The sequence below is a fragment of the Thermobia domestica genome, chromosome 5, assembly GCF_964235325.1.
Source record: "Thermobia domestica chromosome 5, izTheDome1.hap1.1, whole genome shotgun sequence".
In the NCBI taxonomy this organism is placed as follows: domain Eukaryota; kingdom Metazoa; phylum Arthropoda; class Insecta; order Zygentoma; family Lepismatidae; genus Thermobia; species Thermobia domestica.
The window spans coordinates 115,586,169-115,600,084 of record NC_137458.1 but is presented as its reverse complement, the minus strand read 5'-3'; positions in this window follow the sequence as shown (position 1 = coordinate 115,600,084).

Here is a 13,916-nt window from a genome sequence, read left to right as displayed (position 1 = left end):
AGCTTGTTCTAAATTTCTTCAAAAACCCTGTTTTTTTGTTTTTTCAATATTTTTCTTCTAGAAATTGAGGGCGGTGGGTCCTACTGTTTACCGTTATAATTTGTGTTCCATACGCTTTCCAACGAAGTACCATTTGTTATTCTGGGATAATTAGGAAAGGAGCACAGAGGCTTCAAACCTGGAGTTCTAAAATTTCCTTAAAATTTTAACCAAAATCTACTATAACTGACATTATTCCAAAATCTGAGGGTGCAGGACCAAAATTAAGTTCAGATTCGTTTTCAGCAGCTCGAAAACTATAAAGAACACATGCTTTCATGCATAAAAATTTTTCACTGTTGACCAGTGTAATGCAACCTAAAACGTGCAGATTGACAAGAGGTCAACACTTTTTTTAAAAAAATATTTTCTATCACTTTTCTGGCTTTAACATCCTGTCACCACGGCATGGTGCGTCCTCAGGTTGCGGATCGAAGAGAAAGCCTCTAGATATAGAGGTAGCTGCGAATATACTTGAATAAGCAGTCGCGGACAGACGACAAGAAGTGGTCCTCCAACTTGGGGGTTTGGGTAAAGCTAACAACCTCATCCTCTAAAAAAAAGCACTTGTTCAGAAACATTCAAAAAAGCCTCGGACAAGCACTGATAACTTGGCATGACCTCAGCAAAAGAAAATGGACATGAGATTTGGAATATGCAATATTAAAAGTCTTTATAGGGCAAGCGCGTTAAAATCTATAAAGACGCAAGAAATTTTACGTTCTTTTATGGGGAATATGCAATATGCAATATGCAATATTAGGAATATGCAATATTAAAAGTCTTTATAGGACAAGCGCGTTAAAATCCGTAACGAGTGAGTTAAAGAAATGCAGGATGGATCTAGTAGGAGTTCATGAAGTTAGGTGGGAAGGAAATGGATTTGTGAATTCCGGAAATTTTACGTTCTTTTATGGGGAATCACCAATTAGGAACAGGGTTTTTCGTTCAGAAACGAATATTACCAGCAATTAAGCAGTTTGAATATGTTACTGACAGACTTTCTTTTACTACTCTTAAGGGTCGGTGATGTGATATTATTGTTTTAAATGTACATGTCCCAACAGAAGATAAGAATGACGATATAAATGACAGTTTTTACGAAGAAATGGAACGGATATTTGACAAACTACCGCGATACCTTATGAAAATTCTATTAGGGGATTTCAATGCGAAGGTAGGACGAGAGGATATTTTCAAACCGATTATAGGGAACGAAAGTCTGCATAAGGAAAGTAATGACAACGGTGTTAGACTCGTGAACTTTGCAACATTCAAAACCCTAATTGTGAAGAGTACAAAATTCCCACATCGCGACGTTCATAAATACACTTGGACCTTACCAGACGGAAAAACACATAATCAACTTGATCACGTTTTAGTAAATAGAAGAAGGCAATCTAGCATAATTGATGTCCGGTCGATTAGAGGGGCTCATTGTGACACTGATCACTACCTGGTAGCAGCGATAATAAGAGAGAGATTATCGTTGAATAGAGGAAATATTCAATGTCCGAAAAGAGAGAGATTTAATTTAAAGAAATTAGATGAGAACCAGGTAGGAGAGGAATACCAGATTGAAGTTTCGAATAGATTCTCGGCTTTAGAAGATTCGGAGTGCACCAGTGTTGAGGATACTTGGATTGAAATTAGAGATTGCATTAAAATTTCAGCAAAAGCAAAATTGGGACACACGGAAATACGTAGGAACAAACCATGGTTCGACCAGGAATGCATTAAACTAGCAGAGAAGAGAATACAGACAAAATTATGTGGCTACAAAATCCGAATGAAATAACTACACAAAATTTCGTAGACATCAGCCGGGAAACTTCCAAAACTTTTAGAACAAAGAAACGCGATTTTTGAAAGCTAAAATGAAGGAACTTGAAGATAATAGTAAAAATAAAAACATTCGGGACATGTATAAGATCAACAAATTTAAGGAAGGCTATCAACCTCGTGCTTATATATTAAAGAAAACTGACGGAACAGTTCTCACTGACATGGATAGCATCTTAAATAGATGGAAAGATTTCTTTGACGATTGGCTGAACACGCATTCAAAAACTAATACGCGTGGAGAAAAGGAGATACACACCGCAGAACCGTATATTCCAGAACCCAACCAAATAGAAGTAGAAACCGCTATAAAGAAATTAAAGAAACACAAATCTCCGAGTGAAGACGAAATTCCGGCTGAGTTAATTTTAGCTGGAGGAACGAGATACACAAACTTATTCTCCTTATCTGGAACAAGGAAGAATTGCCACAAGAGTGGAAAGAATCAATCACTGTTCCAATTCACAAGAAAGGCGACAAAACTGACTAATAATTATCGAGGCATTTTTCCTCTGTCAACATCCTATAAAATCCTTTCAAACATTCTATTAACAAGATTGGCCCCATGCGCAGATGAAATTATTGGAGATTATCAGTGCGGATTTAGAAGAAATCGATCAACCATCGATCAAATTTACCATTCGCCAAATACTCGAAAAGAAGTGGGAATACAATACCCCGGTACATCAACTATTTATTGATTTTAGAAAGGCTTACGACTCGGTTAGAAGAGAAACATTACACAACGTTCTTACAGAACTTGGAATACCGAGAAAGCTAATTAGATTAATTAAGGTATGTTTAAACGAATCCCAAAGTAAAATCCGGGTACGAAATTTTTTGTTCACGAGCTTGCACATCGAAGATGGCCTGAAACAAGGAAATGCGTTGTCACCATTATTATTCAACTTTGTTCTGGAATACGCTATAAGGAAAATCAAATATAGCAACCAGGGCTAGAGTTGAACGGTATTCACCAGGTTATGGCATATGCTGATGATGTAAATTTAATAGGAGATGATAGGAGAACAATAGAAAGAAATGCAGAGATCTTATTAAATGCTTGCAGGGACGTGGGCTTAGAAGTGAATGCAGAGAAAACTAAATACATGGAAGTGCGTCGGGACCGTAATACGGAAAATTATGGATGGGTTAAAATATTAAATAATACTTTTGATAAAGTGAATACTTTCAAATATCTAAAATCAATATTAACAGATGAAAATCATATTCACGGGGAAATTAAATGTCGACTAAAAGCAAGGAATTCGTGTAATTATTCAATTCAAATTCTCTTGTCGTCGCGAATTCTGTCGAGGAGTTTGAAGCTTAAAATATATAAAACGATAATCATGCCTGTTGTTCTATATGGTTGCGAAACAGGGTCGCTTACCCTGAGAGAACATAGACTGAAAGTATTTGAGAACAAGATCCTGAGACGAATATTCGGACCCAAGAGGAACAGGAATGGGGAATGGCGGAAACTTCATAACGAGAAACTACATAATTTATATAATTTATATGGTTTACCAAACATTGTTGGGGTCATCAAGTCTAGGAGGCTTAAGTGGGCGGGTCATGTAGCTTGGATGGAAGAAAGTAGAAACGCTTTCAAAGTCCTGACTGGAAGACCAATTGGAAAACGACCATTAGGCAGACCTAGGCGCAGATGGAAAGAGAATATTAAGATAGATCTCGCAGAGATAGAAACACAAAGTAGAAACTGGATCCAGTTGGCTAAGGATAGAAGTCAATGGAGAACTTTTGTAAACGCGGCATTGAACCTCCGGGTTCCATAAGCCATAGAGTTAGTTTTTTTCTTTTTTTGGGGGGGGGCTTTAAATGATTTATTAAGACATTTTGCACAGTTATGTTTTTGAGCATTGTGTACATATTGATAATATGCATAAGAATTGGTGTACTGTGAAAACGATTACTGATGTTAAAAAAAAAAGACACGAATATGTGCTACGGTATAGTAGAATAGAGTAAAGCAGAGTAGAATAAGGTACGCATGACGGTATAGAAGGGTAGGGTATGGTTAGTAAAGTAATTAGGTTAGTAGAAGAAGTTTGATCAGTAGAGCATTGTGTTGATAGAATATATTAGGTATGAATGTTCTATTTACGAGTACCTTATTATCAGTGTTGGGCAAATTTCAATTGAATTAACAATTAACAATTAATCTGTAAATTTAATTGTTAATTGCAATTAACAATTGAAATAAGTAATGGTTAATTGTTAATTGCAGTTGGCCATTAAAAAAGGAGAATCAATTGCAATTGATCAATTGATTGAAAGTAATTGCAGTGGAAAGTAATTGCAATTGAATTCTGTAATTCAATTGCAATTGAAATTAATTGGCAATTGATTCAATTGCAATTGATTTCCACAGCAATTACTTTCAATTGATTGATCAATTGCAATTGATTTTTACTTATTAATTTTCAACACTGTAGTTCAGAGAGGGCGTGGGGCAATGAAAACTTTAGCCACGACTAATTGACTCACGACCCACCGTGACCCACTCTGACCCACCACCCACCATAAACCACTCTTACCCACTGTGACCCACAGACCCACGAAAACCCATTGTCATCAACTCTGACCCATGATTCACGCCCTCATCTCTACTGACTAAAGAGTTTAAACTTGTAATAAAACAAGCCTATAAAATTATCACTCATCGGAGTTTGAATTTTTACGATCAATAGCTCAAGCACCGCACTAATACAATAACGGCGGATCTGACCTTTCTAATATAAATAAAATAGAGTTTGTTCATGTGTCTATCTGTCTACCTTTGTGCGACCTGTGGACGAGACGAGTGGACCGAAACTTTTCAAAATTTGGTCACGGGTAGCTTGGTCTAGGCCCCAGACCAAGACGAAGAGTTTTTTTTTTAATTCCTTACTAGGGGTCTCCAGGGGACGTTTACCGGGACCGGCCTGGGGACCAGACAAGTCGACCGAGAGTTACCAAATTTTGGTCAAAGATACCTTGGTCCAGCTCCCACACCAAGGCAAAGCTTTTTCGAAAAAATTCGAACCAGGGGGTCTCAGGGGGGCGTTTACGGGACATGTAAAAGTAGTAGAAAATGACCGATATCAGTGTCGATTTCATAGTTTTCGCGGTCGCTGAGATCAATGGTGAAACTCCGATCGCATTAACTTCCCAATTCACCGTATTCGGCTACGGGCCGTGGGTCAACGGGGGAAGGGGGGGAATGCCGAAACGTACAAGTAATCCAAAATGCCGATATTAGTGTCAAATCCATAGTTTTCGCGGTTGGTGATATCAATGGACACTACCATTAGCGATGACTTTCAAATTCATCCACCGTTGTATGCGGGCCTTGGGTCACCAGAGGGGGAAATTCCGAGACATGTAAAAAAATAATCCACAATGACCGATGTCAAATCCGTAGTTTTCGCGGAGGCTGAGATCAATGGTGATACTTTCATTAGCGATGATTTTCAAATTTAGCCACCATTGTATGCGGGCCGGGAGTCACCGGGGGTGGGGAATTGCGAGACATGTAAAAATAATGGAAAGTTACCGATATTAGTGTCAAATCCATAGTTTTCGCTGTCGCTGAGATGAATGGTGATACTTCCACAGGCGTTGACTTCCAAATACAGCCCCCATCGGCTGCGGGCCAGAGGCATTGTTTTTTTTTTTTTTTTTTTTTCAAAATTGGAACCAGAGGATTATAGGGACTTTTACCGGCATATGTAAAAAGTAGTAGAAAATGGCAGATGTTAGTGTCACATTCATAGTTTTCGCGGTATTAGTTGGGGGTTGGTGGGGGCCAGAGGAGATTTTTTCACAATACGAACCAAGGGGGTCTGAGGGGGCGTTCACCGGGACATGTAAAAGTACTAGAATTTGTGTCGAATCCATATTTATCGGGGTTGCTCAGACCTATAGTGAAACCCCCGATAGTGTTTACGTTCAAATTCAGCCCCCATCGGCCTTCCCAATGAAAACACATATACGTTGTTGGATATATATTCACACAAAATATATCCAATGTTAGAAATGTTTCTTAATTGTTCTCCCGTTGTTCAGTTTGTTTACATTGATATTTTATCTGATCCGTTCGAATAACGGGCATAACAGCTAGTACGAAATGGTAAAGTGTTTGTTATGGACCAAATTACAATGAATTCAATTATATAGATAATTATTATAATTATAACTAATAATTATTTCGTTGTTTAATTATAGAGCTCCTCCGTGGCTAAGTGGTTAGCGTACGCGCCTTTGGCGTGGAAGACCCGGGTTCGATTCCCGGCGGGAGCTCATGTGGTTCGGATTCCACGTTAATCAGTAGGTCCATGTCTCATATAGCCTCGCTGCTGACCGGGACATTAAACCCCAAAATCAACTCAAAATCAAATCAACTTGTTGAATTATACATACTTTTCAGTGGAAAAATGAATAAAATTTAAAAGTCCCAAATCAACGTAAAAGAAAAATGTATAAAATTTTCCATATAATTAAGCTTACAAACTTAAAATTTCCATGTAATTAAGCTAAATTTCCATTTTTGTGTCGTTTTGTGCGCCTATTTCCTCGTTTTCTGCGTCACCGGAAATGGGTCAATGTTATCCTACAAATATGGCGGAACAAGTTAATGCTGTTCCGTCAGGAACGATTTCGAGGTAGTTTCCTTCACATCGTCTTGTGCGTGTTTTCTACCGTTTTGTAAGCCTATTTCCACGTTTTGGGATTCAATGGTAGTGGGTCAAAATGGGCATTCAATGTGGGAAGAAAACTGATCCACTCTCCCACCAGTATCGAATTTCAAGGTCGTTTTTTTCGCATTGTTTAGTGCATATTTATACCGTTTCTGCGCATACTTTCACGTTTTGTAGGCCAACGAAAGTGGGTCAAAGGCGACCTACAAATATGGCAGAGAAAGACATATTCATTCCACTTTCAAGGTCCATTTTGACCCTCTCCCACTGATGCACAAAGCGACACAAATCATGTAAAAAAATGTGAAGGAAACGACCTCATTTGATGGTGACGGAACAGCATTAAGTTATTCCGCTATACTTGTAGGCCATTTTGAACCATTTTTGTTGTCGCACTAAAGTGGAAATAGAAGCACTAAAGTGGAAATAGGAGCACAAAACGGTACAAAGCAGGCACTGTACGATACGAAAGAAACGACCCCCCAAATTCGATAGTGGCGGAACAATGGCTCTATTTTCTCACACATTGATGGACCATTTTGACGCATTTCTGGTGATGCTCAAAACGTGGAAGTAGGCGAACAGAACGGTACAAAATACACACTAAATGATGCGAAAGAACCAACCCCGAATAGTGGTGGCGGAATAGTGAGCCATTTAACTCCCACTTTAAAGGCCCGTTTAACTCACTTCCGGTGACGCACAAGACGAGGAAGTAGGCACAGAAAACTTTTTAAAAAATAATCACTAAACGATGCGAAAGAAACGACCTAGTAATTCGACAGTGTCGGAACAATGGGTCATTTTGGTCACACTTTGGAGGTCCATTTTCACACACTTCTGATGACGCGCAAAACGCGAAAATAAGGGCACGAAACATTCACTAGTCGACGCGAAAGGAAGGACCACGAAATTCGGTAGGTATAGTGGCGGAGCAGTGGGTCATTTTCGTCCCACCTTCGAGGCCCATTTTGACCGTCTTCCAGTGACGCACAAAACGTCGAAATACGCGCACAAAAGGGTATGCAACATGAAATTAACGACCTCGAAATTCGATAGTAGCGGAACTCTTTGTCATTTTCGTCCCATCTTGGAAGCCCATTTTGACCCACTTCAGGTGACGCATAAAACGTGAAAATAAGGGCACGAAACGGCACGAAAATCCACTAGTCGATGCAAAAGGAAGGATATCGAAATTCAGTAGTGGCGGAACTCTTGGTCATTTTCATCCCACTTTCGAGGCCCATTTTGACCGTCTTCCAGTGACGCACAAAACGTCGAAATAGGCGCACAAAAGGGTACGCGATGTGAAATTAACGACCTCGAAATTCGATAGTGGCGGAACAGTGGGTCATTTTCGTCCTATCTTGGAAGCCAATTTTGACCCACTTCTGGTGACGCACGAAACGTGGAAATGGGGGCACGAAACTTCAGTAGTCGATACAAAAGGAAGGACTTCGAAATTCGGTAGTGGCGGAGCAGTGGGTCATTTTCGTCCCACCTTCGAGGCCCATTTTGACCATCTTCCAGTGACGCACAAAACGTCGAAATAGACGTACAAAAGGGTACGCGATGTGAAATTAACGACCTCGAGATTTAATAGTGGCGGAACTCTTGATCGTTTTCGTCCCACCTTGGAGACTCATTTTAACCAACATCCCACGACGTACAAAACGGTAAAACGATGTGAAGGAAACGATCTCGAAATTCATTGGTGGCGGAAGAGCAATAATGTGTTCCGCCATATTTGTAGGCCCATTTTGACCCACTTCCGGTGATGCACAAAATGTGGGAATAGGCGCATAAAGCGACACAAAACACGCACAAAAGATGCAAAACAAAGTACCTTGAAATTCGTTGGTGGCGGAACAAGTTAATGACGCCGTGAGCACCAATATAAGTATATACTGTAGTTCTTACCAGTTGGCGCGGTGGGTCAGTGGTAGAGCGTTCACCTCCGGTGCTTGAGGTTCCTGGTTCGATCCCAGCTCGCGCAGTTTGTACTTTGTGGTGGACAAACACCGTGCTCGTGGATTTTCTCGGGGTTCTCCCGTTTCCTCCCACTTTTTTCATTTCATTCATTTCCTATCATCACCGTCTCCTTTAGCCTAACCGGCATAATCGTGGGACGTAAAACTAAAGATTTCATATCATTTTTTGTAATTCTTACCATCAAGGCTGAGAACTGCACGGTCCAATTTTTTAGCCAAAGTAGAAGCCCAACCGGAATAGTGATGTCAACCGACTCGGATCAGTTCAACTGAGCGTACAGCTTGAACTGGCTTGGTTGGGATTACCCATCGACTGGGCTCAATTGAGCCAATGGCTTGAACCGGCTCCGTTGAAACGAGTCCATAGGCTGGGTTCGAGTCAGCTTAACTGAGCCGATGGCTCGAACCGGCTCGGTTGGGGTAAGCAATCAGCTCGGTTCGTGTGAGCCATCGGCTCGAGCTGGCTCGGTTGGATGAGCTGTTGGCTCGGCTCACTTCTCGGTTCGGCTCGATAAGTGAATAAGCTGTGAGCGAGCCGCTTGAGCTGTTGACAACCCTAAACCCGGGTCGAGCAGTTTTGAACATGTTTGGCTGGAGTCCCATAACTTTTAATAATTTTTGGCTCGAGCCCGAATACTTGCTCCTCCTGAACTCAAACCAAGAACTTCGTGACCGATGTCCTTGCCTCCTGAAGATTTCTTGACGACCGAGATCGACAGTCAACTAATTTTTAGTATTCCGATACAAACCGCCTATATTCCATGTTTATACAGGTACACGGTGTTATAATGATAATTAATTATAGTAGTAGTAGTAGTATCATTGATAATTATATTGTCTATGTAGGATACTTGAAGATAGTAGTACTTGGAACTACACAAAGAATTTAGCTCGAATTGGCTCGACTCGACTGGAAACTCGATCCGAATTCGAGTCGAGTTGGGGGAAATTTTTCGAGCCGAGATCTCAAGTCGAGCTCAAAGATGTCTGCTTTGAGTCGAGTCGAGTTTCAAAGAAAACTCGCTCGAACTCGTTGGTGCCCATTCCTATTGTATGCATGACGGGCATATAGAGTTCTTTCGAGGGGGATAGAACCATAAACATAATATATTTTAAAAAAATACTTAGCTTCCCGGCTTTCTTCCCATGGGGGGGGGAAGGGATGGTAGGTATCCAGCATTTCTTATAAGTACCTTATTTGAAATATGTAAAACAGTAACAAGTGGACAACACAATACACACACATCTTCTTATCTTCAGTTTTAATTGCTGATTTCAATTGCAATTAACAATTAAAAGTTTCAATTGTCAATTGCAATTAACAATTAAATGTTTCAATTGCACCCTTTGCAATTGACAATTAACAATTAAAAGTTTCAATTGCCTGGTGACCAATTAACAATTAACAATTGACGAAAATTTAATTGCAAATTTTATGATTGAATTCAATTGCAATTGAAATTAATTGTCAATTACAAATTGAAATCAATTGCAATTGAAATCAATTGCAATTGATTTTCAGAGCAATTACTTTCAATTGATTGATCAATTGCAATTGATTTCAATTGATTTTGCCCAACACTGCTTATTGACTTTCGCAATGAAATGAGTTTCTATAGTATTTGTAATGGATTCACAGTAGTAACGTTACACTTGTAAAACAAAATACAGCTTACCTATGCTGTGCAGAATTACTCCGCGGGTGGAATATATATAGTTTTCTTTCAAATGCACCCATTCATTTTAATCGTCCTATAACTCTTGTTATAAGACTAGTAACCCTTCACTTGTAAACATAAAATACAATTTAAAAACACTGTGCAGAATACCCTACCAGCAGAAATTAATATCTGCTACTGTTATTTTTCATATGCAGTCACTCATTTTAAGGTAAAATTATCATTTTAAGATGAAACATTATTAATCTGCACTACGCAAAATTTTAGATGAAACAGTCGACATAGCAGTTATAATTATTTGTTGCATTATTTTCGTAGCGTTGAAATCCGCAAACGGTGCCGTACTCCCGTGTTTAAACGATATCACAAAATGTACAGACGAGTTTTACATAAGGTCATAAAACAAGCAAAAATGTTAGAGAATGATAGTTACATTGGGAAAGCTTCCAATAAAATGAAAGCTACATGGTAAATTATTCGGAAAGAATCTGGGGAACGAAAACCCTCCTCTAAGATAACTAGCGTTTCTTGTCAAAATAAAATTATTAAAAATCCGACTGAAATTGCAAATGCTTTTAACGATTACCTCACGAATGAAGTGGAAAAGCTTATCACTAATAAAGTGAACAATAAACTATCTAGCAAACAATACGTTAGTAGACATAACGATATTTTCGAAAAATCATTGTTCTTGCACCCAGTAACTAGTCAGGAAATCTTAAATACTACACTGAAAATGACAAATAAGAGTTCTTCAGGATATGATGAAGTTCCTGATAAAATTCTAAAGCAATGCTGTTATGAAATTGCTGATACCTTATGCTTCATAGTAAATAACTCATTTAGTAGTGGTGTTTTTCCTGAGGCATTGAAGCTAGCAGTTGTTAACCCCTTATATAAAAGTGGCAAGAAAGATCTTACATCGAACTATAGACCAATATCATGTCTGTCTACCTTCTCTAAACTTTTTGAAAAACTTATGTATATAAGACTAGTTAGCTTTCTAAATAATTTTAACTTAATATCTCCTGCTCAAAATGGCTTTAGATCAAATAAGTCTACTGAAACTGCTCTTTACTCCTTTCTCTATTCTGCTTTAAATTCAATAAACGCTAAGAAATATACAACCTTCATATTTCTTGATCTTAGCAAAGCTTTCGATACAATTGATCATCAAATTTTACTTAAAAATTGCAAGATTATGGTATTAGGGGAAATGCTTCTGAGTGGTTTAAATCGTATATATCCAACAGAAGGCAAACTGTCGAGTTGCGAGCATTTTCCGTTAAGTATTGTCAAAGATATACAGCTGATATTACGTTAAAATGATAATAATAAAGCGTGTCCAGCAGCTACACATATCTGATTTTATCCCTTCTGCCTAACAAACAATACATTCGTTTTTCTCTCTCGTATATAATTTTTAATTTTTACTTTTTTTTTTTTTTTTTTTTTAAGGCGCAGTGACGGATATCCCTCTTTGTAAAACCTTCGTACCTCAATGTAATAGGAGTGAATGACAACAAATAATAAGTTTCAAAACTATGTGATATACAGGGTGTCAATTAATATGTGACCACGTTTACATTGCAAGTTTTATGGTGGTATTATTATTATTATTATTAAGATATAGACTAAAATTTACTGGTGTAACAGGGAAAGGGGGAGTACCGAGAGCGAGTTACAATAGTGGAATTTTATTTCGCTAGCAATTACTCAGTTAGCACTGCCCAAAGAAGGTTTGTGCTAGGTTTGGTGTGTGTACAGCTCTTTCTCAGAAATGAATTCTGCGATATGTTGAACCCCATAGAAACAGAGGCAGTGTAATGGATGGAAACGTACCGTTGGAGAAACCGTTGAAAGGATGAAATAAAATTGTATTACTGTAACTGTTAATGACGATTGTTACAGACAATGCTTAGAGTTTGTATTTATTTATTTATTCCTGAGTTACAGCGTCGGAACACCAATGTTAGGGACATGCTCTTTCAGTACAACAGTGCAAGTCACACAGTTCTTGAAACAAAGCAATTGCTGGAAGGCATTTCCCAATCGTATAATTCCTCGTTTTAGTTACATTGAATGACCTCCCCGTTCCCCAGTCTTAACTGCTCCAAATTTGTTTATGGGTCTAAAAGTCTATGAATAAACCAAACAACGTAGAGGATCTGAAAGCTGCCATCATAAGAAATGAAATGAACTTGATAACAAGAAAACACATGCAAAAGTTATGAACAACGTGTTAGTTCGTTGTCAGAAATGCATATGATTCAAGGGAGGATACTTAAAAGTGTAATTTTCAAAACATAGGCAGTATTTGTTAATCATCTGTATTTTCGTATATCATACTGCTTAGTACTTCAATTTTGTAGCTGAAAGTTTCACACGAATTTAATTGTACTAAATATAAATGTGGTCATTAATTAATTGTAACCCTGTACAACAAAAATACACGCTGATATTTATAGTGTGAGCCGTCGTGTGATTATTGATTCTGCACGATCTTCAATCAGATATCAGAACTTGCCTACTATGTATAAGATGACTTCGAGGAGGATTTGTCCTGTTTCCATCATTAATTTCATTTTCTTCTTTTTCCTTCCCAACCTTAAAAGGATCTTCAACATAAGTGTGAAGATTTTCAAGCTTTTTAGAGCAGATAGATATATACACGCTTAAATTTTGCTACATGTAAACAATTACGATTTTTATCGAACTTTAACTTATTCTTTTCCATCTGGCATTCTTGTGTGACAACATCACATATTGTTTCCCAATTTGACTAGAATGAAACGAATACGGCCGCTAAAATGTTACATCATAGGAAGTCATGGACTAAACATACATTGAAGCATTAAAGTTCAGCTCATTTAAATATTGAGAAATCATTTTCATACTTCAGTTGAAGAAAAGAATATATCCAATGCATTACCTTAAACTTTAGTTTTAAATCGAAGTCCATCATTATAAGACCAAGAATATTTATAAATTGAAATATCACCATAGAGTAAGTTTGTATTGTGGTGACAAAACAAATTATACAGCCTCTGCTATATAGAATACTACAATTGAGAACATTTCTGCATCAACATCCGAAAGTGACAACGAATCACACAGTTTAAGAGTTAAATAGGAGATGTTTCATTTTACATAGCAATAGGTAAAAACAGGAGCAGATTAATATTTTGCGGCGAACAGATTTTCCTACTAGCTGAATCTTTTTACTGTCTTTCCGAGGTTCGTAGAAAAGGCTCGTTTAAGTTGATTTTATTACTTGCTGAAAATTACAAAATGTAAAGAGAAGGCTGTGCCCATTGTTCGTCTTTTGGTCGTTAGTTTATGAGGGGCAGACTCCACCTCTCATTCGAAATGTGTTAAGATGTTCCAACAGACCCAAAAGAAAAACATCAAAAACGTTTTGTTGAATTTAACGTTCCTTTTCTCACCTGGTATAGGTATAGACTGAAAGACGTTATTCTATCAGGGATTCAGAACCAAAATAACGCTTAGCAAAAGCAAAACAACAAGGAGAGTCACGAATTCTGATCTCATTTTCGTATATGAGGAGAATGGTGTAAAAGAAGAGTTGAGTTGAATGTGAGGGTAGAATTTTTGCTTTAATACAGCACAACATAATAAATTCTTTGTAGCTGCCATCATGG